The 25,176-nt window shown below is 41.6% G+C and overlaps 1 long non-coding RNA gene across 1 annotated transcript; it reads left to right on the forward strand.

The window, feature by feature from the left end:
* On the forward strand, positions 1 to 25,176 carry LOC116984397. Its single transcript, XR_004415007.1, has 3 exons — positions 1 to 119; positions 7,648 to 7,651; positions 25,142 to 25,176. It is a non-coding gene; the product is annotated as an uncharacterized LOC116984397 (long non-coding RNA).

Consider the following 25,176-nt stretch of genomic DNA (forward strand, 5'->3'; position numbering starts at 1 on the left):
GAAAGATTCCAAGGGGAATAAGGGATGACTGTGGCTGACAAAGGAAGTCAAGGACAGTATAAAAATAAAAGAGAAGTAGTACAACAAAGCAAAGATGAGACGGGAAGTCAGAGGATTGGGTAACTTTTAAAGAGCAACAGAAGATAACTAAAAAGGCAATACACGGAGAAAAGATGAGGTACGAAGGTAAGATAGCCAAGAATATAAAGGAGGATTGTAAAAGCTTCTTTAGATATGTGAAGAGGAAAAAATAGTTAAGACCAAAGTTGGACCATTGAAGACTGAAACAGGTGAATTTATTATGGGGTACAAGGAATTGGCAGACGAGTTGAACAGATACTTGGGATCCGTCTTCACTAAGGAAGACACAAACAATTTCCCTGATATACTAGTGGCCAGAGAATCTAGGGTGACGGAGAAACTGAAGGAAATTCACATTTGTCAGGAAATGGTGTTGCGTAGACTGATGGGACTGAAGGCTGATAAATCCCCAGGGCCTGATGGTCTGCATCCCAGGGTACTTAAGGAGGTGGCTCTAGGAATCATGGACGCATTGGTGATCATTTTCCAATATTCTATGCATGCAGGATCAGTTCCTGTGGATTGGAGGGTAGCTAATGTTATCCCACTTTTTAAGAAAGGCGAGAGAGAGAAAACAGGGAATTATAGACCAGTTAACCTGACATAGGTGGTGGGGAAGATGCAGGAGTCAATTATAAAAGATGAAAAAGTGGCTCATTTGGAAAGTAGTAACAGGATCGGTCTTGAGTCAGCATGGATTTACAAAGGGGAAATCATGCTTGACTAATCTTTTGGAATTTTTTGAGCCTTTGATAAGGTCCCACGGGAGATTAGTGGGTAAAATTAGGGCACATAGTATTGGGGTGGGGTACTGACATGGATAGAAAACTGGTTGGCAGACAGGAAACAAAGAGTAGGGATTAACAGGTCCCTTTCGGAATGGCAAGCAGTGACTAGTGGGGTACCGCAAGGCTCGGTGTTGGGAACATCTTTATTTTCTTGTCCACTGTGACAGACTCCACACAGCAGTTGATGTGTACTCCTCCAAGTCTAGCTCTGTATCACTGGTAGCCTGTTTTGCAAACAGGGCCCAGTCGGTGCGATCAAAGCAGTCCTGGAGTTGTAGGGTGTCGTCCTCAGGCCATATTTTGACCGTCTTTATTGCAGGTTTGGTCTTGCGGATGAGGGGTCTGTATGCAGGCAGTAGAAACAGTGAGAGGTGATCGAATTGTCCCAGGGATGGGCAGGGGAGAGCTCTGTATGCATCCTTGATGTTGGTGTACACTTTATCCAGCGTGTTTGAGCCCCTGGTAGGGCACTGCACATGCTGGTGGAATTTGCGGAGTACAGTTCACAGGTCGACCTGATTAAAGTCCCCTGCAACAATGAAGGTACCGTCGGGGTGAGCATCCTGCTGCTTACTGATGGCCGAGTGCAGCTGTGCTAGCGCTAGATTTTTAATACGAGGACTATGTTTCAGAAGAGCCAGGGAAAGCACTAAAAAATAGATTGACTGTATCGCCAAGTTAAAACAGAAAATTTAATTTTAGGAGTAAATTCCCATTTTGAATATGGGGAAAAAAACCTTGTTATAAAGTACAAGATGTTCTCAGTGTTGTTGTACATAACACAAATGTTGTTTGTATCGTGCATTTGCACTGCCACATCAACTCCAGCCAATTTCCATTTCACATGGAGATTAAAAATGGATTGATTTACAAAGATGATATGAAACATCTTGAGATGACTGAGGATGAGACCATCATCAAGCTTCTGGAGAATCTATTTGCCAAGAAGGCCAACCAAGGGATGCAATAATCTTTGTCAATGACCAGCCTAATGAGCCTGTCTCACTTTGGCGATTTTTCAGACGACTGCCAGCAACTTTCAAGTTGCCGGCAGTCGCCTGAAAAACCGGCAGCTGGAACGGCGACTGTCAGAGTGGAACACACAAACACAAACACACACACACACACACACACACACACACACACACACACACACACACACACACACACACACACACACACACACACACACACACACACACACATCGCTTCCTTCACCAGCCCGTTATACAGGCGGGGGACAGGGCAAGCAGGGGAGCATTGTCTGAGTGAAATTCACACGGTGTAAAGCCAAGGTGATACAGACACACACCACGATGAACAGGAATGGTGGCTCTGTAATTAAGATGGCTGAAAGCACAGTGTACGGTAAGTTCTTTAAAAGAGGGGGGAGTGGGAGAGGGGGAGAGGGGGAGAGGAGGGAGCGGGGTGAGGAGGGGGAGACAAATTTTAAGAAGCCAGAGATACACGGCTGTGAAGCTCGGCGGACATTTAATATTACCTGGTCGGTTATCCTTGGTTCTGAAAACTACTGCTTACGGTTTTTTTCCCAATGAGCCAATGAAATTCACCGGTCAGCACCGGCTACAACCTACGAGAACCTTCGACCTCCTGGCAACCCATTAGGACTTCCTTGCGACCCACCTAAGGCACGCCAATTCTCCCTACTCTCCATGGCGGCTTCATTCTAGTCGCCGTGTTGAAAAATATGCGGCGACTATAATGAGGCCGCGACTAGTTCCCAGAAATCGGGAACTCCTCACGACCATGAAGGCAGCTCCCCGGCAACCACCCGCGAACATGTGGCGACCATGAGGCGACTGCATAGTCTCCTGCAGTCGCCTAAAATGCCTAAGTGGGACAGGCCCATAAGTAACTGCAAAACACAAGACACTGTATTCACTACTCCAATGAGTCAATCATCAGCTGCTGCTGGATGATTATTAACTATGAAATTTGCTCAAAACCTGCTGGTTGACCAATGCAAGGAGTCATAATTACATGCTGCAGCCTGGCAAATGCCAAGATCCAGGACCACATGCTGACTGATACATGGAAGCTTAATGCAGCACCTGCAAAAGTTCCATGAGGGACAGCCACCATTTAAAACCCTCCTACTTCTGCATGATAATCGGCTGGACCAGCAGTAAATTCTATAGGTATACGGTAAAGAGCATATTCACTGGTTGCATCACAGCCTGGTTCAGCACCCAGGAACGAGGGAGATTATAAAAAGTGGTGAACACTGCCTGATCCCTCCATCGAAGCGGTCAATGAGAGACACTGTTGCAAAAAGGCAGTCGACATCATCAAGGGCCCACACTACCCTGTCAATGTTCTCATTTCACTCCTGCCATTGGGAAGAAGGTAAATGAGTTTGAAAACTGTAACATCCAGGTTCAGGAACAGCTTCTTCCCAACAACCATCAGGCTGATGAAGACTAATGAACCAACTAAACTCCAAACTACCTGGGTTGCACCAGGGACTTTCGGCTTTGTTTTATTTTTGCACTATATTGCTTTCTTCTTTATTTATGAACTTTTTTTGTTTGCTGCGTTATCTATTAAGAGCAGCAGCAGCCGACGCGGTAACGGTGCAATTTATACATATTCCAGTAGAGATTTACGTCATGATTTCAAAAATCCCCTCATCTGTAAATTTGATTCATTATTTCCCGAGTTTTTTACTAAAATTGTTCACCAATCTGACATATTTTTAAAATCAAACTGCTGACCTCGAAAACAATGACATTTTTACATATTCTGGTAGAGAATATTGCCTTTGGGAACGTGTTGCGTTGGAGGACCACTCCTCCCGTGGGGGCTATGGGTGAGTGGTGCAATATTGCGTTCGAGGACCAGGCCTCCTGTGTGACAGGGACCCAACGGGTCCCACTTAGTCTAGTATGACAATAAAATACTCTTATAGACAATAGGTGCAGGAGTAGGCCATTCGGCCCCTTGGGCCAGCACTGCCATTCAATGTGATCAAGGCTGATCATCCACAATCAGTACCCCGTTCCTGCCTTCTCCCCATATCCCTTGACTCCGCTATCTTTAAGAGTTCTGTCCAGCTCTCTCTTGGGAGCATCCAGAGAACCAGCCTCATCCACCCTCTGAGGCAGAGAATTCCACAGACTCACAACACTCTGTGTGAAAAAGTTTTTCCTCATCTCCGTTCTAAATGGCTTACCCCTTATTCTTAAACTGTGGCCCCTGGTTCTGGACTTCCCCAACATCAGGAACATGTTTCCTGCCTCTAGCATGTCCAAACCCTTAATAATCTTATATGTTTCAATAAGACTCCTCTCATCCTTCTAAATTCCAGAGTATACAAGCTCAGCCACTCCATTCTATGAACATATGATAGTCCTGCCATCCCGGGAATTAACCTGGTGAACCTACGCTGCACTCCCTCAATAGCAAGAATGTCCTTCCTCAAATTGGGAGACCAAAACTGCACACAATACTCCAAGTGTGGTCTCGCTAGGGCCCAGTACAACTGCAGAAGGACCTCTTTGCTCCTATACTCAACTCCTCTTGTTATGAAAGCCAACATGCCACTTGCTTTCTTCACTGCCTGCTGTACCTGCATGCTTACTTTCAGTGACTGATGAACAAGGACCCCCAGATCCCGTTGTACTTCCCCTTTCCCAACTTGACTCCATTTAGATAATAATCTGCCTTCCTGTTTTTACCACCAAAGTGGATAACCTTACATTTATCCACATTAAACTGCATCTGCCATGCATCTCCCCACTCACCCAACTTGTCCAAGTCATCCTGCATTCTCATAGCATCCTCTGTACAGTTCACACTGCCACCCAGCTTTGTGTCATCTGCAAATTTGCTAATGTTACTTTTAACATTACTGTTAAATTTAACATTATTGTTACTCTTGACTCTCTTGAAGCATGCAGACGTACTACTCATAGAATGTATGTGAAAGAGAAATTGATATTATGTTGAGACAATGTAAACCATGTGTGCTAAGGAATAAGATATATTGTACAGTGAAAGACAACATCCTGAATTGTATATTTGAAAATTTTATGAATCAGGTATATTATTGGGAAAGAAAATCAACAGGCCAAAGCCAAATTCACTTCTTCCTAATTTCCTCACATCAGCATATGTTCCTTTAATTTGAAGTCAAAGAAAAATGAACAAGAATAAAAATGAAAAATGATCAAGAATAATAAAAAAGAAAAATGATCAAGAATAAAAAATTGCTTACATCACCAAGGAATTAATCATTGTTCTGCCCTTACCACTGGAGAGCAAAAATTAAATTCTGGATATTTCTGGTCTTTAGGACACAATTATAAAACAGGCAATATATGTCACAACTGGAGTGTTTATGAGGCTCTTAATTCTCCAGTTTTAAAGACGATAGCATTGATTTTCTACTGTGTCAGGGTGCAAAAGAGTGTGTGTGTGTGTGCGCGTGCATGAGATTGTGTGTGTGTGTGTGCGCGCGCGTGCATGAATGTGTGTGCGCTGTGTGCGTGTATGTGTTTACATGCCGGGAAATTGTTGACACCATCAACAATCAGTGGAACAAAAGCCAAGAAGGAAATCTTGAAAAAAAATGTTTACAGATCCACTGTGATAGATTTTCTAAAAGGTTACACAGATTATTTTAGACAAGCATTTGTAAGGACAAGGCATACCAGAATAGGACCTAATATGGATAAATAGCACATTTATGCTTGGGTGAAATGGTCAGAATAGACATGGTGTGCCAAAGGACCCGTTTTTGGCCTGTACAACTCTTTGACTTCATGAAAAGGATGCTCAATGAACCAGATGTTTATTCAAATAACGAAGACAAGTACACTCATTAAGTGCCATATGGTATCCGGACACCCACCTCTCTTGCTTCAGTGTATTTGTGAAAGCATCATTAATTTCATTTGGAGAATAGATTGCAAAAGTCACCGTCCATTTCCTGTCCATTTCCTCCACATATTCTAAGCAGAAACATTTTCTCTACATCAGCAAGCAGTGCAATTATACTTTTTAGGCAGTTTTGCACTTTATACTGTAGATGCCTTGCAAATTCTTCAGCCGAAAGACTGGCATAAAAAATACAGTCCAGCACTTATATCTGACAGAAAGATCTTGCTTGTCTTCTATTTAGTTTCTGCAGAGGCCAGACATGTCTTCTTATATGACAGAGAGCTCATGTAACCAATACTGAGACTTATCAACGCAAGGCTGTTTTTGAAAAGCCCTCAATAGTTGTACTGACATTAAGGCATGAAGGGCAGTTTCAGTGAAAGCAATTCATGTACAAAGCTGATGAGCGAAAACGAGACAGGTTGTAGACCTGGCAAAGTATCGCCTGTCACTATGTGTCAGGAACATCTGGCACTTTCTGTTTATGGAAAGGCTGGTGTTCAGGCACCTTCAGAGTTATCTGTTGCTGTAGATTTATTTCTAACTCAATGCCAAATAACAGTTATGGAAAAGCTAACATTAAACTCAGAGTTGTAGCATGTAATGTGAAAATCAGTCAGCTATTTACAGTTGCAGAATTGAAAATGGCCTGTGAAGACAAAGTAAACTTCACTCAACCAAAACAGATTTTTCATTTCATTCTCCACCGTTATGAATAACTATTAAACCTAGAACCATTTTTAAAATATTTTGATCTTTGGTTTCTGAGCCAAATAAAAATATTTACCTAGAACCAGAACTTGAGTTACCTGTCCTCATCTTATTGTTATAAAAACACAAATTGTTCTAATTATCCCTCAAAATTAAGGTCTGATTGAATTGGTTGGTTTATGAAATAAAATGCTGAGAATATCTGCAATCATGGAAAGCAGCATTAAAGCTAATTAGCCTTTAAAAGGGGTGGGAGATTGCAACCTTCACGTGGTCCGCCCTGTTTCGACGAATGCAATCAACCTGGCGTGCACAATCAAATAAGATCAAATAGAACAAGTTGTCCTGCAACTTTAGGCTGTGCACGCCATACGCAACAAGAAGAAGTCTTTAAAATTGTGATACTTGAATGAACAATTTAGGCAATACGATGAAAAGAACTCCTCTAATTAGTAAGTGAAATTCTAGTGATCACATTTTCAACCAAAATTGAAATCTGAGGATCTATAATATTTGAAAAAAAGCAAACATAAAAGATCTTCCCACCATGGTTTCAATATGACACAATCACAAGGATGTATTATAGTTTTGCACATTTACTGCAAGGAGATAAACTGAATAACATGAAAAATGTGCCCTATCATTATTATGATTTCAGCCATTTGCCATTATGCTGCTCAATGCCTTAGTGCTTCAATGTGGAGCCAGATTTTATGAATGGCCAGTACCTGTTCAAGCCACCTTATGATGATTGAGGCCAGCATTCACCTCCTGATTGGGTGTTTGTTTAAAAGTTATTCATAACAGATGAGAATAAAATGAAAAATAAGTTTTGGTTGAGTTAAGTTTCCTTTGGCTTCACATGCCATTTTCAATTCTGCAACTGTAAATAGCTGACTGATTTTCACATTACATTTATTGTTTGCTTTTCCATAACTGTTACTTGGTATTGAGTTAGAAATAAATCTGCTTTCTGGATGGAACAGATGCTGGAAATCATTCCAGAGTCTTTGTAACATGCTGTAAGAATAGGTAGAGCATAAGCATGACAGTACACACTGATGTGGTCAGCATTGAATCGTCCACAATCCTGCAGCTGCATACTCCTCCATTCAGTTAGTTGCTGTTGCTTACAATTATGCATATCTTGTCTTGCCAGAGAGAGGGAAGTGTCTCTGTGTGCTGTGCAATATGTCTGAGTAATATGATTTGGTTGAATACCTGACAACATACAGTGTATTCAGAAAGTATTCAGACCCCGTCACATTTTCCACATTTTGTTATGTTACAGCCTTATTTTAAAATTGATTAAATTCAATTTTTTAATCATCAATCTACACACAATACCTCAGAATGAAGAAGCAAAAACGTGTTTAGAAATTTTTGCAAAGTAATTATAAAGAAATAACTGAAATATCACATTTACATACTCAAAATTGAGCTTAGGTTCATCATGTTCCCATTGATTACCCTTGGGATGTTTCTACAACTTGATTGAAGTCCACCAGTGGTAAATTAAATTGATTGGACATGTTTTGGAAAGGCACACACCTGTCTATATAAGGTCCCACAATTGACAGTGCATGTCAGAGCAAAAACCAAGCTATGAAGACAAAGGAATTGTCCGTAGCCCTCCGAGATAGGATTGTGTGGAGACACGGATCTGGGGAAGGGTATAAAACAATTTCTGCAGCATTGCAGTTCCCGAAGAGCTCAGTGGCCTCTGTCATTCTTAAATGGAAGAACTTTGGAACCACCAGGACTCTTCATAGAGCTGGCCGCCCGGACAAACTGAGCAATCGGGGGAGAAGGGTCTTGGTCAGGGAGGTGACCAAGAACCCGATGGTCACTCTGACAGAGATCCAGAGTTCCTCTGTGGAGATGGGAGAACCTTCCAGAAGGACCACTATATCTGCAGCACTCCACCAATCAGGCCTTTATGGTAGAGTGGCCAGACGGAAGCCACTCCTCAGTAAAAGGCACATGACAGCCCACTTGGAGTTTGCCAAAAGGCCAAAAGACTCTCAGACCATGTGAAATTCTCTGGTTTGAGGAGACCACGATTGAACTCTTTGGCCTGAATGCCAAGCATCACATCTGGAGGAAACCAGGCTCTGCTCATCACCTGGCCAATACCATATCTACGGTGAAGCATGGTGTTGGCAGCATCATGCTGTGGGGATGTTTTTCAGTGGCAGGAATTGGGAGACTAGTCAGGATCGAGGGAAAGATGAATGGAGTAAAGTACAGAGAGATCCTTGATGAAAATCTGCTCCAGAGCTTTCTGGACCTCAAACTGGGGCGGAGGTTCATCTTCCAACAGAACGACCCTGAGCACGCAGCCAAGACAACGCAGGACTGTCTTCGTGACAAGTCTGTGAATGTCCTTGAGTGGCCCAGCCAGAGCCCGGACTTGAACCCAATCGAACATCTCTGGAGGGACCTGAAAAATAGCTGTACATCAACGCTCCCCATCCAACCTGACAGAGCTTGAGAGGATCTGCAGAGAAGAATGGGAGAAATTACCCAAATACAGATGTGCCAAGCTTGTAGCGTCATACCTAAGAAGACTTGATGCTGTAATCGCTGCCAAAGGTGCCTCGACAAAGTACTGAGTAAAGGGTCTGAATACTTATGTAGATGTGATATTTCAGTTATTTATTTTTAATTTGCAAAAATTGCGAAACACCAGTTTTCGCTTCTTAATTCTGGGGTATAATGTGTTGATTGAAGATTAAAAAAAAGAATTTAACCCATTTTAAATTAAGGCTATAACGTAACAAAATGTGGAAAAATGAAGGGGTCTGTATACTTTCTGAATGCACTGTATGTAGCTACGAGAACTTGGTGTATGTTTTGCAGAATAATTTATTTTGTGTGGTTTCAGCAAGACATCTGCATGTTGCTTGAATGATAGCGGATAGTGTCTGATTGGTTTGTGCTGCTTAGAGCAGAATCTGAGAGAAACGATGCATCTCTTCGGATATAACCTTGGGAAAAGCATCCACTGAACCTGACCACACAAGTGGTTAGAACATCTTGTGGCACTGCATTCAACCCGTTTGCTTTTTTTTCCAAACTGCTGCAGCAATCTGCACCCATTCCCTTTACATTCCATAAAAGTACAACAGACTGCAGACGCTGTAATCTGGAACAAAAAGCAAACTGCTGAAGGGTTTCTCCAGCAGTTTTTATTTTATATCTTTATTTTGTATCTTTATAGTCCACTAGACCAAGTGCAGACCCGTTGGTGCGGCTGTGGGGAGGGGCGGCATGCGGCGTCACACACATTAACCACCCCAACACAACACTAACTAACCTCCCCCCGCCCCGCACACACGCTAACTACTGCCCTTGGTAATATATTAATATTATTAATTTGCTCCTTTTATCCCATAACCGCCCTATCTACTGACGCACAGCTCCCAGGAGGGGGGGTAGAGAGTGAGGGCAGAGAGAGAAGGGGAGGGAGAGGGAGGGGGAGTGGGAGGGGGAGAGGGAGGGGGAGAGGGCGGGGGAAAGGGAGGGGGTGAAGGGGGGGAGAGGGGGGCATGGGAGTCAAGGCGTGGGAGTGGGCGGGCGTGGGAGTCAAGCTGCGGGAGGTGTGGCGCGAGCATACTTGGGCTGGGCGTGGGCAGCGGTTGGGCGGGGCCAGGAGGCAGTTGGGCCTCGATTGGTGTGCATGTGGGCATTGTGACATCAGCAGCTGGCAAGCGGCGATTATATTTTTTAAAGTGAGTTTTGTGAACAATTTTATTCAAAATCTGGGGAAATAATTGACCAAGTGGTGGATTTCTGAAGTCATAAGATAAATCCCTGCCGAAATATGTAAAAAATCTCCGCGTTTTTGCATCTGTTTTCGAGGAAATACGTTTCCAAGGCAAGATGACTCTCTCTCTCAACGAGACCCTGTACAACTGCAGTAGAACCTCCCTGCTCCTGTACTCAAATCCTTTTGCTATGAATGCTTACATACCATTCGCTTTCTTCACTGCCTGCTGCACCTGCATGCCTACTTTCAATGACTGGTGTACCATGACACCCAGGTCTCGTTGCATCTCCCCCTTTCCTAATTGGCCAACATTCAGATAATAGTCTGCTTTCCTGTTTTTGCCACCAAAGGGGATAACCTCACATTTATCCACATTATACTGCATATGCCATGCATTTGCCCACTCACCCAGCCTATCCAAGTCACCTTGCAGCCTCGTAGCATCCTCCTCACAGCTAACACGGCCCCCCAGCTTCGTGTCATCCGCAAACTTGGAGATGTTGCATTCAATTCCCTCGTCCAAATCATTAATATATATTGTAAATAGCTGGGGTCCCAGCACTGAGCCTTGTGGTACCCCACTAGTCACTGCCTGCCATTGTGAAAAGGACCCGTTTACTCCTACTCTTTGCTTCCTGTCTGCCAGCCAGTTCTCTATCCACATCAATACTGAACCCCCAATACCGTGTGCTTTAAGTTTGTATACTAATCTCTTATGTGGGACCTTGTCGAAAGCCTTCTGAAAGTCCAGATATAACACATCCACTGGTTCTCCCTTATCCACTCTACTAGTTACATCCTCGAAAAATTCTATAAGATTCGTCAGACATGATTTACCTTTCATAAATCCATGCTGACTTTGTCCAATGATTTCACCACTTTCCAAATGTGCTGCTATCCCATCTTTAATAACTGATTCTAGCAGTTTCCCCACTACCGATGTTAGACTAACTGGTCTGTAATTCTCCGTTTTCTCTCTCCCTCCCTTTTTAAAAAGTGGGGTTACATTAGCTACCCTCCAATCCTCAGAAACTACTCCAGAATCTAAAGAGTTTTGAAAAATTATCACTAATGCATCCACTATTTCTGGGGCTACTTCCTTAAGTACTCTGGGATGCAGCCTATCTGGCCCTGGGGATTTATCGGCCTTTAATCCATTCAATTTACCTAACACCACTTCCCGGCTAACCTGGATTTCACTCAGTTCTTCCATCTCATTTGACCCCCGGTCCCCTGCTATTTCCAGCAGATTATTTATGTCTTCCTTGGTGAAGACAGAACCAAAGTAATTATTCAATAGGTCTGCCATGTCCTTGTTCCCCATGATCAATTCACCTGTTTCTGACGGCAAGGGACCTACATTTGTTTTAACTAATCTTTTTTTCTTCACATATCTATAAAAACTTTTGCAGTCAGTTTTTATGTTCCCTGCCAGTTTTCTTTCATAATCTATTTTTTCTTTCGTAATAAGGCAGGGCTCTCGCTTAAATTTTTTTCCCTGTTGCCAGCCGGGCAACCTTGGCAGCTTTTTAGGTTGCCAAATGACATTTTTGGTAGTCATTTAAGATGGCTTCCATGACGCATGCTCGGACGAAGTGCGTAGTTACCAGTCGGAATTATGCTCAATGAAGCATTCACATATTATTTCTGCTTCAAATAAAGTCACAAACTAACATATTCACCAATCAAGACATGATATATACCACAATGACATGCAGCAAAATTATAATACGGTATCTCAACTCTTTTTACACATTGCAATTAATGCAATTTTTATTATTTCTTTCCACTTCCAAACAAAAATGTGGTTGGATTATTCAGCGTATGATCAACCTGTGTCAATAAATCCTGGACCTTGATAACATATATGCTTAACCATGCACACTACAGATTGATGCATATTTTCTGTGAAGGACCGAAAATTATCATGACATGGCCATAGCATGGGTCGTTATTGCTATTGGTACAGAAACACTCTCGCTTCCCACATAATTTATCGACAACAAAATATACAGGTTGCAAGGAATTTTCTAAAGGCATTTTATAATAATAGCTGACAAAACTGACTATACCCATCTGACAGGTTAAACATTACACTAACTGACAAGAGATGGCCAAAGGACATAAATGCAGCAAATGTTTGGTAATATATTTAAAGGTATCAAGACGCCACATTACCAGACATTCAGATTAGATGTATGTGGCAATGAAGATACCCGACATTCGCTCCAACCCTCCGTCACGCCACACTTAGCATCTTTCCCACAACTGTCGCCGACACAAAACGTCACGTTCCTTTTCTCCAGAGATGCTGCCGGACCCGCGGAGTTACTCCAGTTTTTTGTGTCTATCTTCGGTGTAAACCAAGTTGCCAAGCCGGGCAAAATGACTCGCCGTTTAGGTTGCCCGGCGGCACTTTGAGTGGTCATTGGCACCCGGGCAACCGTCAATTTCGAGCCCTGTTAAGCCCTTTGTCCTCCTCTGCTGGACTGAATTTCTTCCAGTCCTCTGGTAGGCTGCTTTTTCTGGCTAATTTGTACGCTTCATCTTTTGTTTTGATACTATCCCTGATTTCCCTTGTTATCCACGGATGCACTACCTTCCCTGATTTATTCTTTTGCCAAACTGGGATGAACAATTGTTGTAGCTCATCCATGCAGTCTTTAAATGCCTTCCATTGCATATCCACCGTCAACCCTTTAAGAATCAATTGCCAGTCTATCTTGGCCAATTCACGTCTCATACCCTCAAAGTTACCTTTCTTTAAGTTCAGGACCCTTGTTTCTGAATTAACAATGTCACTCTCCATACTAATGAAGAACTCAACCATATTATGGTCACTCTTGCCCAAGGGGCCACGCACAACAAGACTGCTAACTAACCCTTCCTCTTTACTCAATACCCAGTCTAGAATAGCCTGCTCTCTTGTTGGTTCCTCTACATGTTGGTTTATAAAACTATCCCGCATACATTCCAAGAAATCCTCTTCCTCAGCACCCTTGCCAATTTGATTCACCCAATCTATATGTAGATTGAAGTCACCCATTATAACTGTTTTACCTTTGTTGCACGCATTTCTAATTTCCTGTTTGATGCCAACCCCAACTCCACTACTACTGTTAGGTGGCCTGTACACAACTCCCACTAGCGTTTTCTGCCCCTTAGTATTTCGCAGCTCTACCCATATCGATTCCACATCCTCCAAGCAAATGTCCTTCCTTTCTATTGCGTTAATCTCCTCTCTAACCAGCAACGCTACCCCACCTCCTTTTCCTTTCTGTCTATCCCTCCTGAATATTGAATATCCCTGGATGTTCAGCTCCCAGCCTTCGTCACCCTGGAGCCATGTCTCCGTGATCCCAACTATATCATAGTCATTAATAGCTATCTGCACATTCAACTCATCCACCTTATTACGAATGCTCCTTGCATTGAGACACAAAGCCTTCAGGCTTGTTTTTACAACACTCTTACCCCTTATACAATTATGGTGAAAAGTGGCCCTTTTTGATTTTTGCCGTGGATTTGTCTGCCTGCCACTTTTACTTTTCACCTTGCTACCTATTGCTTCTACCCTCATTTTACACCCCTCTGTCTCTACGCTCACACATTTAAGAAACCCTTTCCCTTTAACTCCATCCTCGACTATCCCATTTGACACCCCACCCCCCTTATTCAGTTTAAAACCACCCGTGTAGCAGTGGCAAACCTGCCTGCCAGAATGCTGGTCCCCCACCTGTTAAGATGCAATCTGTCCCTTTTGTACAGTTCCCCCTTACTCCAAAACAGATCCCAGTGATCTAAGAATCTAAATCCCTGCCCCCGTGCACCAGTTCCTCAGCCACACATTCAGGTCCCGTATCTCCCTGTTCCTGCTCTCGCCAGCACGAGGAACTGGAAGCAAACCGGAGATAACCGGAGATGATCAGAAGAGACCCGAGATCATCAGCAGAGACTTTGGACGGCACGGTGGCACAGCGGTATAGCTGCTGCCTTACAGTATTTGCAATGCCAGAGACCCGGGTTCGATCCTGACTACGGGTGCTGCCTGTGTGGAGTTTGTACATTCTCCCCGTGACCTGCGTGGGTTTTCTCCAAAATCTTAGGTTTCCTCCCACACGCCAAAGACGTACAGGTTTGTAGGTTAATTGGCTCGCTATAAATGTAAATTGTCCCATGTGTGTGTAGGATAGTGTTAATGTGCGGGGATCGCTGGTCGGCGTGGACTCGGTGAGCTGACGGGCCTGTTTCCGAGCTGTATCTCTAAACTAAACTAAACTGGATGGATGATTTGCTGGCAGGAATCCAGCAGCAAATTCTTGAATTCCATATTTTAATAGGTACCCCGTTTTTCATTTTCTGCAGTATTCTGCAGTGCAAACAGTAATTTGTAAACATTCAGTCCCCGTCACTGGGATCTGCACAGCAGAACAGCAAGATTGGACCTGATGTGAACAATATTCACTAAATAAGACTTGATGATAAGGATGAGATGTAGTGCTTTTAAAATTTCTATTACATTATTTAATAATACATTGTAGTGGATTTCTACAACGAAAAAGTCATAATAACAAATGCTAGTTAAGTATGTGCAGTTCTCAACAGAGTTCAACCACATCAAAGGAGAAAATAGAAATGAGACTTTTGGGAAGCATATTTCAATATGGTTAATTCTGATTATAGTTACTGAAGCAGAATTGGCCAAAGGACATAAAGCAGAGAGCAGTAATAAATTGGTCATTTTTGGATTGGCAGACTTACTATTGAAGTACAATAGGGATGGGTACTGGGCTCTCAAATACCCCATTTATATCAATGATCGATGAAACACATAAAAAATTACCCGGGTCTGGTGGAAGAAGGGAAAGTGAGCTGTGAGGAGAAAACAAAAGTTTGCTCCGGTTAATCGGTTAAGCAGATGACCAAGCAGATGACAGATGGTGTACAATTGAGGAAAATGAGTTGTAATGTGCTGTGCGAGGAAAAATAAAAAAATCTATTTTATTTTTAAAAGGTGAGAAACTGGATTATGTGCAGAGAGTGATCTGTGTGCCCTGGTTTATGAGATGCAGACGTTTAACATATTGTTACAACATGCAGTTTTCAAGGTGTTTGGAATGGAAAAGTAAGTTGTGCTGAGAATTTACTGGGGTTTGGAGCCTCTTTTTTCGATTTACTAGATTGGCTTTGGTAATGAGTAAATAACAAATAAGCTTTGTCAGAAAATCCTTGGAGCTTAAGAATGAGAATATACAATAATGTGAGAGGGATTGTTGGGATAAATGGTGATACAGTGTTTGGGCTGGACAGTCTAGAACTGGACAGCACAGTCTAACAGAATGATCAACTATGTATGACTGAGACGAGGATAATTGTTTTAATGCAGAGCATTTTAAAGCTTTAGAAATCTCTACCTCAGTGGTCTGTGGATGCTTGGTCACCGAGAACATTTATGGCTGAGATTATTGAGGCTTTGGATGCCTAGGAATAAATGGGTGTGAGGATCAGGTGGGTAAGTGGATGAGGTATTTTAGTTTAGTTTAGAGATTCATCATGGAAACATGCCCTTTGGCCCACCGAGACTGTGCCAACCACCGATCCCTGCACACTAATGCCCCTGTCCCACTTAGGAAACCTGAACGGACACCTCTGGAGATCTTGCGCCCCACCCAAGGTTTCCATGAGTTGCCAGGGGTTTTGGTCACTTGCCTGGAAAGCCTCGACCGTAGCGGCAACTTACAGGATCTTTGCTACCGACCGCACACACACACACAAACACATCGCGAAGGTGGGGGCCAGGAACAGCGGAGGAGCGCTGTCTGCGAGATGAAGAGTAACGTAAACGGCTGCCACAGAGCACGGTAAGTCCTTTAGAGAGCGCGGGAGGGAGGGAGAGAAGAGGGAAAGAAGGGGAGAGAAGGACAGAGAAGGGGAGAAAGAAGGGGAGAGAGAAGGGGAGAGAGAAGGGGAGAGAAAGGGAGAGAAGGGGGAGAAGGGGGAGGAGAAGGAGACAGTTTTAAGAAGTTTAATAAAGTTAGCGGGCATTTTACCTTCCGACGGATCTTCTAGGTCCTGAAAACCAAAGATCCAATAGGATCTTTGCTGAAAACTCCAATGAGCCACTCAAAATGGCCGGTCAGCGAAGGAGATTGCTTTCGACTGCCTGTAAGTAAATAGCAACCCCACTCCACTGGCTTCGATCAAACGGCAACCTATTTTTAGTCGAGTCCGGTTTTGGTTTTGTTGAAATAATCGCAGGAACATAGCAGAAGCCTCAACTGCGCGGAAACCATTTTCGACTATTAGGGAGAGTGACCAAAACCTCCGGGAACCTCACGGAAACCTCTGGGAACCTCACGGAAACCTTGGGTGGGGCGCAAGGTCTCCAGAGGTTTCCGTTCAGGTTTCCTAAGTGGGACAGGGACATAACACTATCGTACACATACTAGGAACGATTTACATACACCATGCCAATTAACCTACAAAATTTTGAGATTTTAAAAATCAAGTCTGCAATTTATCCCATCAGATAAAGCATAAAAATAAGTTTAATTTGACAATTAATTCACTTTTGCATCTTCAGTATTAAAAATGTTATGGCCATTTTCATACTTGGAAATTTGCATCTTGTTCCCTATTGCTTTTGCATTGACTTATCATAAAAGCTGTGATCGAGGACAGTCAAAAGCCCATAACTTTCTTTAAAAATTAAGAGAACGGAATGAAATTTTCAGTTATTATAGATTGAAGCATTCTGAAACAAATATAAAACATCTCACTTGGATGACCTGAAATTAAAGCATATAATTAGTTAATTACCTAATTGTAGTCAATTACAAAATTGACCGTTGTGACGGAAATCGTAATAGTCAAGTCAAGTCACATTTATTTATATAGCACATTTAAAAAACAACTCACATTGGCCAAAGTGCTTTACATTTGTTATAAGAATAGTATAAACAAACAAGCTACATACATATATACATATAGCCCTCGCTCAGTGGACGTCAGGAAAGGCTTGGGAGTATAGATAAGTTTTTAGTCTTGACTTAAAGGAGTCGATGGAGGGGGCAGTTCTGATGGGAAGGGGGATGCTGTTCCACAGTCTAGGAGCTGCAACCGCAAAGGCGCGGTCGCCCCTAAGCTTACGCCTAGACCGCGGGATATTCAGCGGCCCCAAGAAGACTTTTAATGTAGGAGGGGGCAAGCCCATTGAGGGCTTTGTAGACATAGAGGAGGGTCTTGAAATGTATACAGAACTGCACCGGGAGCCAGTGGAGAGAGGCCAGGATCGGGGTGATGTGGTCCCTTTTTCGGGTGCCCGCCAGGAGTCTCGCTGCAGCGTTTTGGACCAGCTTCAGGCGGGACAGGGAAGATTGGCTGATGCCAGTGTAAAGAGAGTTGCAGTAATCTAGGTGGGAGGAGATAAATGTGTGGATGATCTTTTCGAGGTCATCAAAGCGGAGGAATTGTTTTATTTTAGCTATCGTCCGAAGCTGAAAGAAGCTAGCTTTTACCACGGCATTGACTTGTTTGTCAAATTTCAGTGCTGAGTCAAATATCACGCCAAGGTTTTTGATGTGAGGTTTGAGTAGTGGGGTAAGGCTTCCAAGGCTGCCTGCTATCATTTTGATTGAGTCCGAGGGGCCGAGAAGGATGACCTCAGACTTACTCTCATTTAGTTGGAGGAAGTTCTGGGCCATCCAGCACTTTATATCCTCGAGGCAGCGGGTAAGGTTAACCAGATTTGATTGGTTTTTGGGCTTCAGGGGGAGATAGAGTTGTGTATCATCTGCGTAGCAATGGAATAAACATCCAGACTGCCTTGAAAATTCAAAAATGTGATATTCTCAAGATCAGAACTTTAATATTATTGTATTATATGCTGCAAGTCCGTAACAGGTAGGTAAATAAATTACAATTTCTAGCAATAGACCAAGTCTTTATGGAGAAGATCAGTTGCTAGCTGGTACATTGGCATATCATAATCAGTAGCATCATCATACTCCTCAGATTGTAACCAATAAGCAACTCTGTACACCTTGTTTTTCCTCAACTTTTCAATTTTGGCATTGTAAACTACAAGTTTTTGCTCTTCAAACCATGCATGACATGCCTTTCTGCCCACTACTTTCCCATTAAGAATGTCCTGTAAATTCCATTACGTAAGAAATGAATATGTTTTTAAATAGCCTAAGTATCCAAATAACAAACTAATCCCATTCACACAAGAATTCACGATATAACATGATTTAAAAATCTCATGTCATTAATTCAGATGCCAGATGGAAGGAATTTGATGTTTAATTCCCATAAATTAATCTAGAAACATCCACTCAATATAATCCCCAAAATTTTTTTTTTGCACAATACGTGGGACTAAAACTGATATTTAGTATCAAAATATTGACTATGGGTAGGCAATAACACAAAATATAGATGATTTAGATGCTCTTATGACATGTTGTCCAAAAAAAAGAGCATTTAAATCATCTTGCGAGTGGGTTTTTCTGGAACACGATCGATTGGAACGTTGCATTTGCGGTGAATTTGAACTCCATATCGGCAGGAAAAACACTATCGGTTCGTAAGGGGCCCAAATCACATTTTCGCAACGTAAAATTTTATTAAAGCCATCCCAAGTAGCAAGTTTATATGTAAAATAAACGACTTACCCATTGTTTTGTCCCGTTCATGCGATCCGTCGCGTTGTAGGCGTTGAGGGCGTTAGAAGTCGCTTTTTATTTGAATCTAATTATTAAATTGTCTAGCGATATGAAAAAAAAAAATCGGGAACGGGAGTCGGATCGATTATTCTTCAGCAGCTAGCAGCCCGAGGAAGTCCGCCTCCAACAGGCAGGAGAAAACGACAATTTAATCCCCCCCCCCCCTTCAAAGGCACCAAAGTCGCGCACACGGCCAGTGGCAGAAATGCAGCGCCACTGAAGGTAAGTTTTGTAACATTGCTACTCCATACCTGTACTTCTTTGGAGTGTGGGAGGAAACCGATGCAGTCACTGGGAGAATGTACAAAGTCCGTACAAACAGCACCCATTGTTGGGATCAAACCCGGGTCTCTGACGCTGCAAGCGCTGTAAGGCAGCAACTCTACCGCTGCACCACCGTGCTACCCACGTTCTTTATCATTTTATTTATTTATCGTTCTTTTATCTAATGATGGAGCAGTCCAAAGACACTACATGGCCCACTGCTGTCTCTGCTTCCTACATTTGGAAGGCTGTTCGCAGTGAGGATCAGACATATCAAGGCACTTGCTTTTCAAAATTAAGCATCTATGTTTTAGATACAACGGGGAACCCATAATTGAAAGATATACAGGTGCTACAAAAAATTGCCACATGAGGAAAGATAATAGACCGGAGGCACATTGGCACAGCTAATAGAGCTCTGCCTCACAACGCCAGTAACCTGAGTTCAAACCTGATCTCCGTTACTGTCCATGTGGAGTTTGCACATTCTCCCCGAGACCGCATGGATTTTCTTTGGGTCTTCCAGTTTCCTTCCACATCCTATATCCAACCAGCTTTGGCCACTATAATCTGTTCCTGGGTGGTAATATTTCAAGAGAAGTTAAGAGTGGCTAATTGTTCGACGTACCGACAATGGACCAACATTTTTATTTGTAGCAGCATAACAGGCCTGTAAACACAATGTAGATAAATAATATATAATAAACAAAAAATCAAGAAATCAATAATGCCATTACTAATGAAAAAGATCCCAAATTCCTTAGTGCAATCAAAGACAGGCTATAGCTCATAGTTGATGTGGAATTTGGAATGGAATAGAATTTATATCTACATAGGGAGAATGCGTTAAAGGGAAAATTAGTGAAAAGATGGTAATGTTCCAAGAGCTAGTATAAACCGAAAGGTTGAATGGCTTCCTTCTACATCATAACGAAATATATACGGAGATTTCTATGTCCTGGTCAGGTAGTCAATAGCCAGATTTTCTACATAGTCTTATCCGTGGATACTATTCCAGTAATTTAATCACAATGATACATTATTAAGAGGAGGAGAAACCACATGACCTCTCGAGTTAATGTCATGATTGATCATATTGTAAACTTAATGTCACATAACCAGTAACCTTCAATTTAATTGTTTACTCACGTTTTAGGTATATAAACTATTTTACTCTTTAAATGAATGGTGACCTTGAGTGGCTTGTTGATCAGCAGATGATCCAGGCTATTGTATTTCTTCCAAACATATGCTGTTTTGTAAATATTGTTCTTAGTCGTATTGTAAAAATTGAATCTTGTTGCACTCTTAATTGTACCATATGGTACCAAGTTGCACGAGATTGGAAATTAACTTGAATGGTGTAATGGTCTTGAAAGCAAAGGTATTGAATAAGAGTCTGATGTAGGTGCCCTTCTTTTCCTGGTGTTGCAGGAATGAGTGTAGGGCCATGATGATGGCATCAGCCATGGAACTGTTCTGGCATTAGTCAAACTGCAGTGGATCAAGTTTGCTCGGTAGACTGGATTTATTGTGTTCCATAAACAGCCTCTCAATGCACCGTGATGGTGGATGTCAAGGCCACTGGATGGTAGTTGTTAAGGCATGAGATCTTGCTTTTCTTCTGCATTGTGATAGTGGTCTTCTTGAAGCAGGTAAGTATCTCAGAACAGAGAAGGGAGATATTAAAGATGTCTGTAAATACTCCCCCTAGTTGGTCCGCATAGTTCCTAAGAACGAGACCAGGTTCTCTGTCTGGGCCAGTTGCTTTCTGTGGGTTCACTCTCAGACCGATCTAACCTCTGCAACAGTGATCCTGGGAAGAAGCACCCTTGTCTGATGGGATGGCTGTCATCACCCTGTTGGCCTTTAGCTCAAAGTGACCCTAGAATGCACTAAGTTCCAGGTAGGGCCGCACTATTACTAGTGATGTTGCCTGACCTTACTGTGCAGCCATTTATAGTATTCAGACCTTGCCACCTTCTGCAGGTGTTGAACGATTATACTGGGATTCAAGTTTGTTCTAGTATTGTCTCTTTGCATTCTTGATGGCTTTATGACGAATATAGCGAGCTTTCTTGTACCTCTTGGGATCATCTGACTTGTACGCAGCGGACCTGGCCTCCATCTGGGAATGTACCTCATGGTTCATTCATGGTTTCCGGTTGGTGAACACTCAGATTGTCTTCTTCAGCGCGCACTCTGGTATGCACACTGATAAAATCAGTCGCTTCAGTGGCATATGGAAGGGGCAGCTTTCAGTGGGTCAAAGGGAGAGAGATGAGCCAGTGGAGTATAGGGTTCATGATAAAATAGGTCTGAAAGAGATTATACATCCCCCTTGTTGCTCTTAAAGGGGCTCTATTCTCTCCCTAGTTATTCTTTTGCCCTTATTATACTTGTAGAATCTCTGGATTCTGCTATACCTTAATTGCCAAAGTTTTCTGCCTTTCTGATTACCATCTTAAATCTCTCTGACATCCTATATTACAAAGAAACGTTCCCTTTTTACAAAGACCCGGCTGATTCTTAAAGGAATTCCAAACCTGAGATATGGAATAATATATCCTGCCAAACTGAGGGTCACATATAATGACTTGGAACGTTTCATTATTGATCCAGAAGAAGCATTTAAATACGCACAAGACTTAAAAAAGGACATTAAAGGATAATTAAAATGCCACGGCTTTGTTGATGTATACCTTTTATAAATATTTATAGGGGGTAAACTGAGAGAATATGCCTTTTTAAATAAAAATAAGTACAAATGGTGCAGATAAGGTGGCCGACTAACTCGCATGTGCTAATGTCTAGACATCTTATCAGGTTTGGAATGTAACATAACAGCCTCAAGGCCATCATATTTTCGAATGAATGATTTAATAAAATGGAATTACGCAGCACAGAAAACAAATTAAACGGAGCGGAACGTAATAATCCACTAACAAACGATAAAAATTAATTATATACTAACACATAAATAATTGGACTAACTCATTTATTTTAATCTAAAATGTAATATCATAACCGAATAATGATTCATTCCTCTTTAAAGTCAATATTGAATAATCTTTAGATCTATGATCTCTAGTTAAAATTTATTGGATCGGTATACTAAAATGTTTAATCGATTTGTGCGGACAAATTCCCAGAAATGCCCAGGCCAAACCGACAAAGAATCATCCAAGCTGGAAAGGAGCAAACAAAGACAGATGGCAAGAGCCAAGACTGAATTCTTAGACTAACCCCTTCCAGCCAGGTGATTCTTACCTAAATATATTGGGGTTTGTCTTTTAAGTTAAATACAACAATTAAATAGTAAATACTTATTCAGTTTAAGCTATTAGATGAACTACTTATAGAACATGCTTGGTTGTTTTCTCTTTGAATATATTATCCGGTTTTGTCCTTTCTTTTCCATAATACTCGTTCATAGGGAACGGAGCTAAATGTAATTTTACATCTACGGAAGGTTACCCTAACTCTTCTACCATTTGGTGGTTTCTTCACACAGTATGTTCAAATACTGTCTTTTCATATAATTTATGTTATTTAGCACTTTTTTTGATTTTTCTTTTCAGGGCACATTTTCAAGGGATATGCCTACATAGTTCAGCAACTGGGAGCACCCACCCAACACCCAGAAGGTTGAGGTATTGTGTTGCACCATCTGAAATAAAGGAACCAATGTAACTCATAATGCAAGACGACCCTCAAAAGAAAATTGGAGAAATTATGTTTTGTAGCTGGAATATAAGGGGCACTAATGAGCCAATTAAAAGGGGTAAGATTCTTTCCCAATTAAAATCACTCAATGCCGATATAATATTTCTAAAGGAAACCTGCCTGGGTTTCAACAACTAAGTTACAGAGAAAGGTTGAATAAGTTAGGTCTTTATTCTCTGGAGCGCAGAAGGTTAAGGGGGGACTTGATAGAGGTCTTTAAAATGATGAGAGGGATAGACAGAGTTGATGTGGACAAGCTTTTCCCTTTGAGAATAGGGAAGATTCAAACAAGAGGACGACTTCAGAATTAAGGGACAGAAGTTTAGGGGTAACATGAGGGGGAACTTCTTTACTCAGAGAGTGGTAGCGGTGTGGAATGAGCTTCCAGTGGAAGTGGTGGAGGCAGGTTCGTTGGTATCATTTAAAAATAAATTGGATAGGCATATGGATGAGAAGGGAATGGAGGGTTATGGTATGAGTGCAGGCAGGTGGGACTAAGGGAAAATAATTGTTCGGCACAGACTTGTAGGGCCGAGATGGCCTGTTTCCGTGCTGTAATTGTTATATGGTTATATGGTTATATGGAAACACATCTGAAAGTTCAGATTCAGATTCAGATCAGATTCAACTTTAATTGTCATTGTCCGTGTACAGTACAGAGACAACAAAATGCATTTAGCATTTGAACTTGAAAGTTCAAGCTCAGACCAGGCTGAAGGCCAATTGGATTGGTCAAACATATCACTCCTCCTATCTCTCTAAATCCACCTCACTTACCATGGTAAATATTTATGCTCCTAATTTTGATAACCCACAATTCTTTAACAAAATATTGAATATAATCTCTGTCCAATCAGCAAAACGTGATAATCGGGGGAGATTTCAATTGCGTTTTGGATCAATACCTTGATAAATCTGCCCAACAAAAGAGACAATATAAAATCAAAATCCAGTGAACTTTTAAATACATACATATAAAATACAAATATAACAGATGTATGGAGGATTGCAAACCCTGCCGGAAGAGAATACTCCTTCTATTCATCAGTACATAAAACCTATACCCGTATTGACTATTTCCTGGTGGACATGAAATGATTCCCCTTTACAACTAACCCTAAATACCATAGTACTGTAATTCTCCGCTAACCTTCTCCTTAAAACTAGAAGGAATGTTCAATAAAAAATAATTTTGTAGATTTAATCCTCAATTATTAAACAATCCGGATGGTTGTAAATATTTAAAACAACAGATGGAACTTTTCTTTGAGACTAACGATACCCCAGACATCTCACCCTCCCTATTATGGGAATCTTTTAAAGCGTTTATTAGAGGTTCTATTATTTCATACCAAGCTTTTCAAAATAAAAAGAATAGGACGGAACAATTGCAACTAGAAGAACAGATTAGACAACTTGATTTAGAAAACGCGAAAGATCCAACTATAGATAAACACAACAAGATAGCAATATTGAAATACTAAACCAAATTTTATCTGCAAGAGTTATTAGATTATTTCAAATTACAAAACAGGAACATTTCGAATTTGGCGATAAGCCACACAAACTTTTGGCACGTCAGCTGAAAAAAGTTGAAAAGGATCAGACTATTCTAAAAATTAAATCAGATAAAGGTGAATTGTTAATGCTTCCCAAAGACATTAACAAAAGATTTGCCCGTTTTATCAAAATTTATACACATCCAAAACATCAACAGAAAGCAGTAAAATTACAAACTTTCTGGACAACTGTAATCTCCCAACACTTAACACGCTGGAACAAGAGGAATTAGGAGCACAGATTTCAATCAAAGAAATAGAAGAGACAATAAATTCACTGAAGAACGGTAAAACACCTGGACCAGACGGGTTCAGTAACGAATTTTATAAAAGATTTCACGAGGTAATTTCACCACGTTTACACAAGCTTTATACATATGCATTTAAAGAACAGACATTACCACAAACACTAGCTGAATCAACTATTACACATATACCCAAAAAAGATAAAGATCTAGAAGACCCTGGTTCATATAGAGCAATAGCCCTGCTAAATACAGATCAGAAAATATTAGCAAAAACTTTGGCAAGAAGATTAAGTAAATACGTTAATAAATTAATACATTCGGATCAAACAGGGTTCATACCCAAGAGACATTCATAGAAATATAGAAAAAACATAGAAACATAGAAAATAGGTGCAGGAG

This window comes from Amblyraja radiata, chromosome 2 (assembly GCF_010909765.2).
Source record: "Amblyraja radiata isolate CabotCenter1 chromosome 2, sAmbRad1.1.pri, whole genome shotgun sequence".
Taxonomy (NCBI): Eukaryota; Metazoa; Chordata; class Chondrichthyes; order Rajiformes; family Rajidae; genus Amblyraja; species Amblyraja radiata.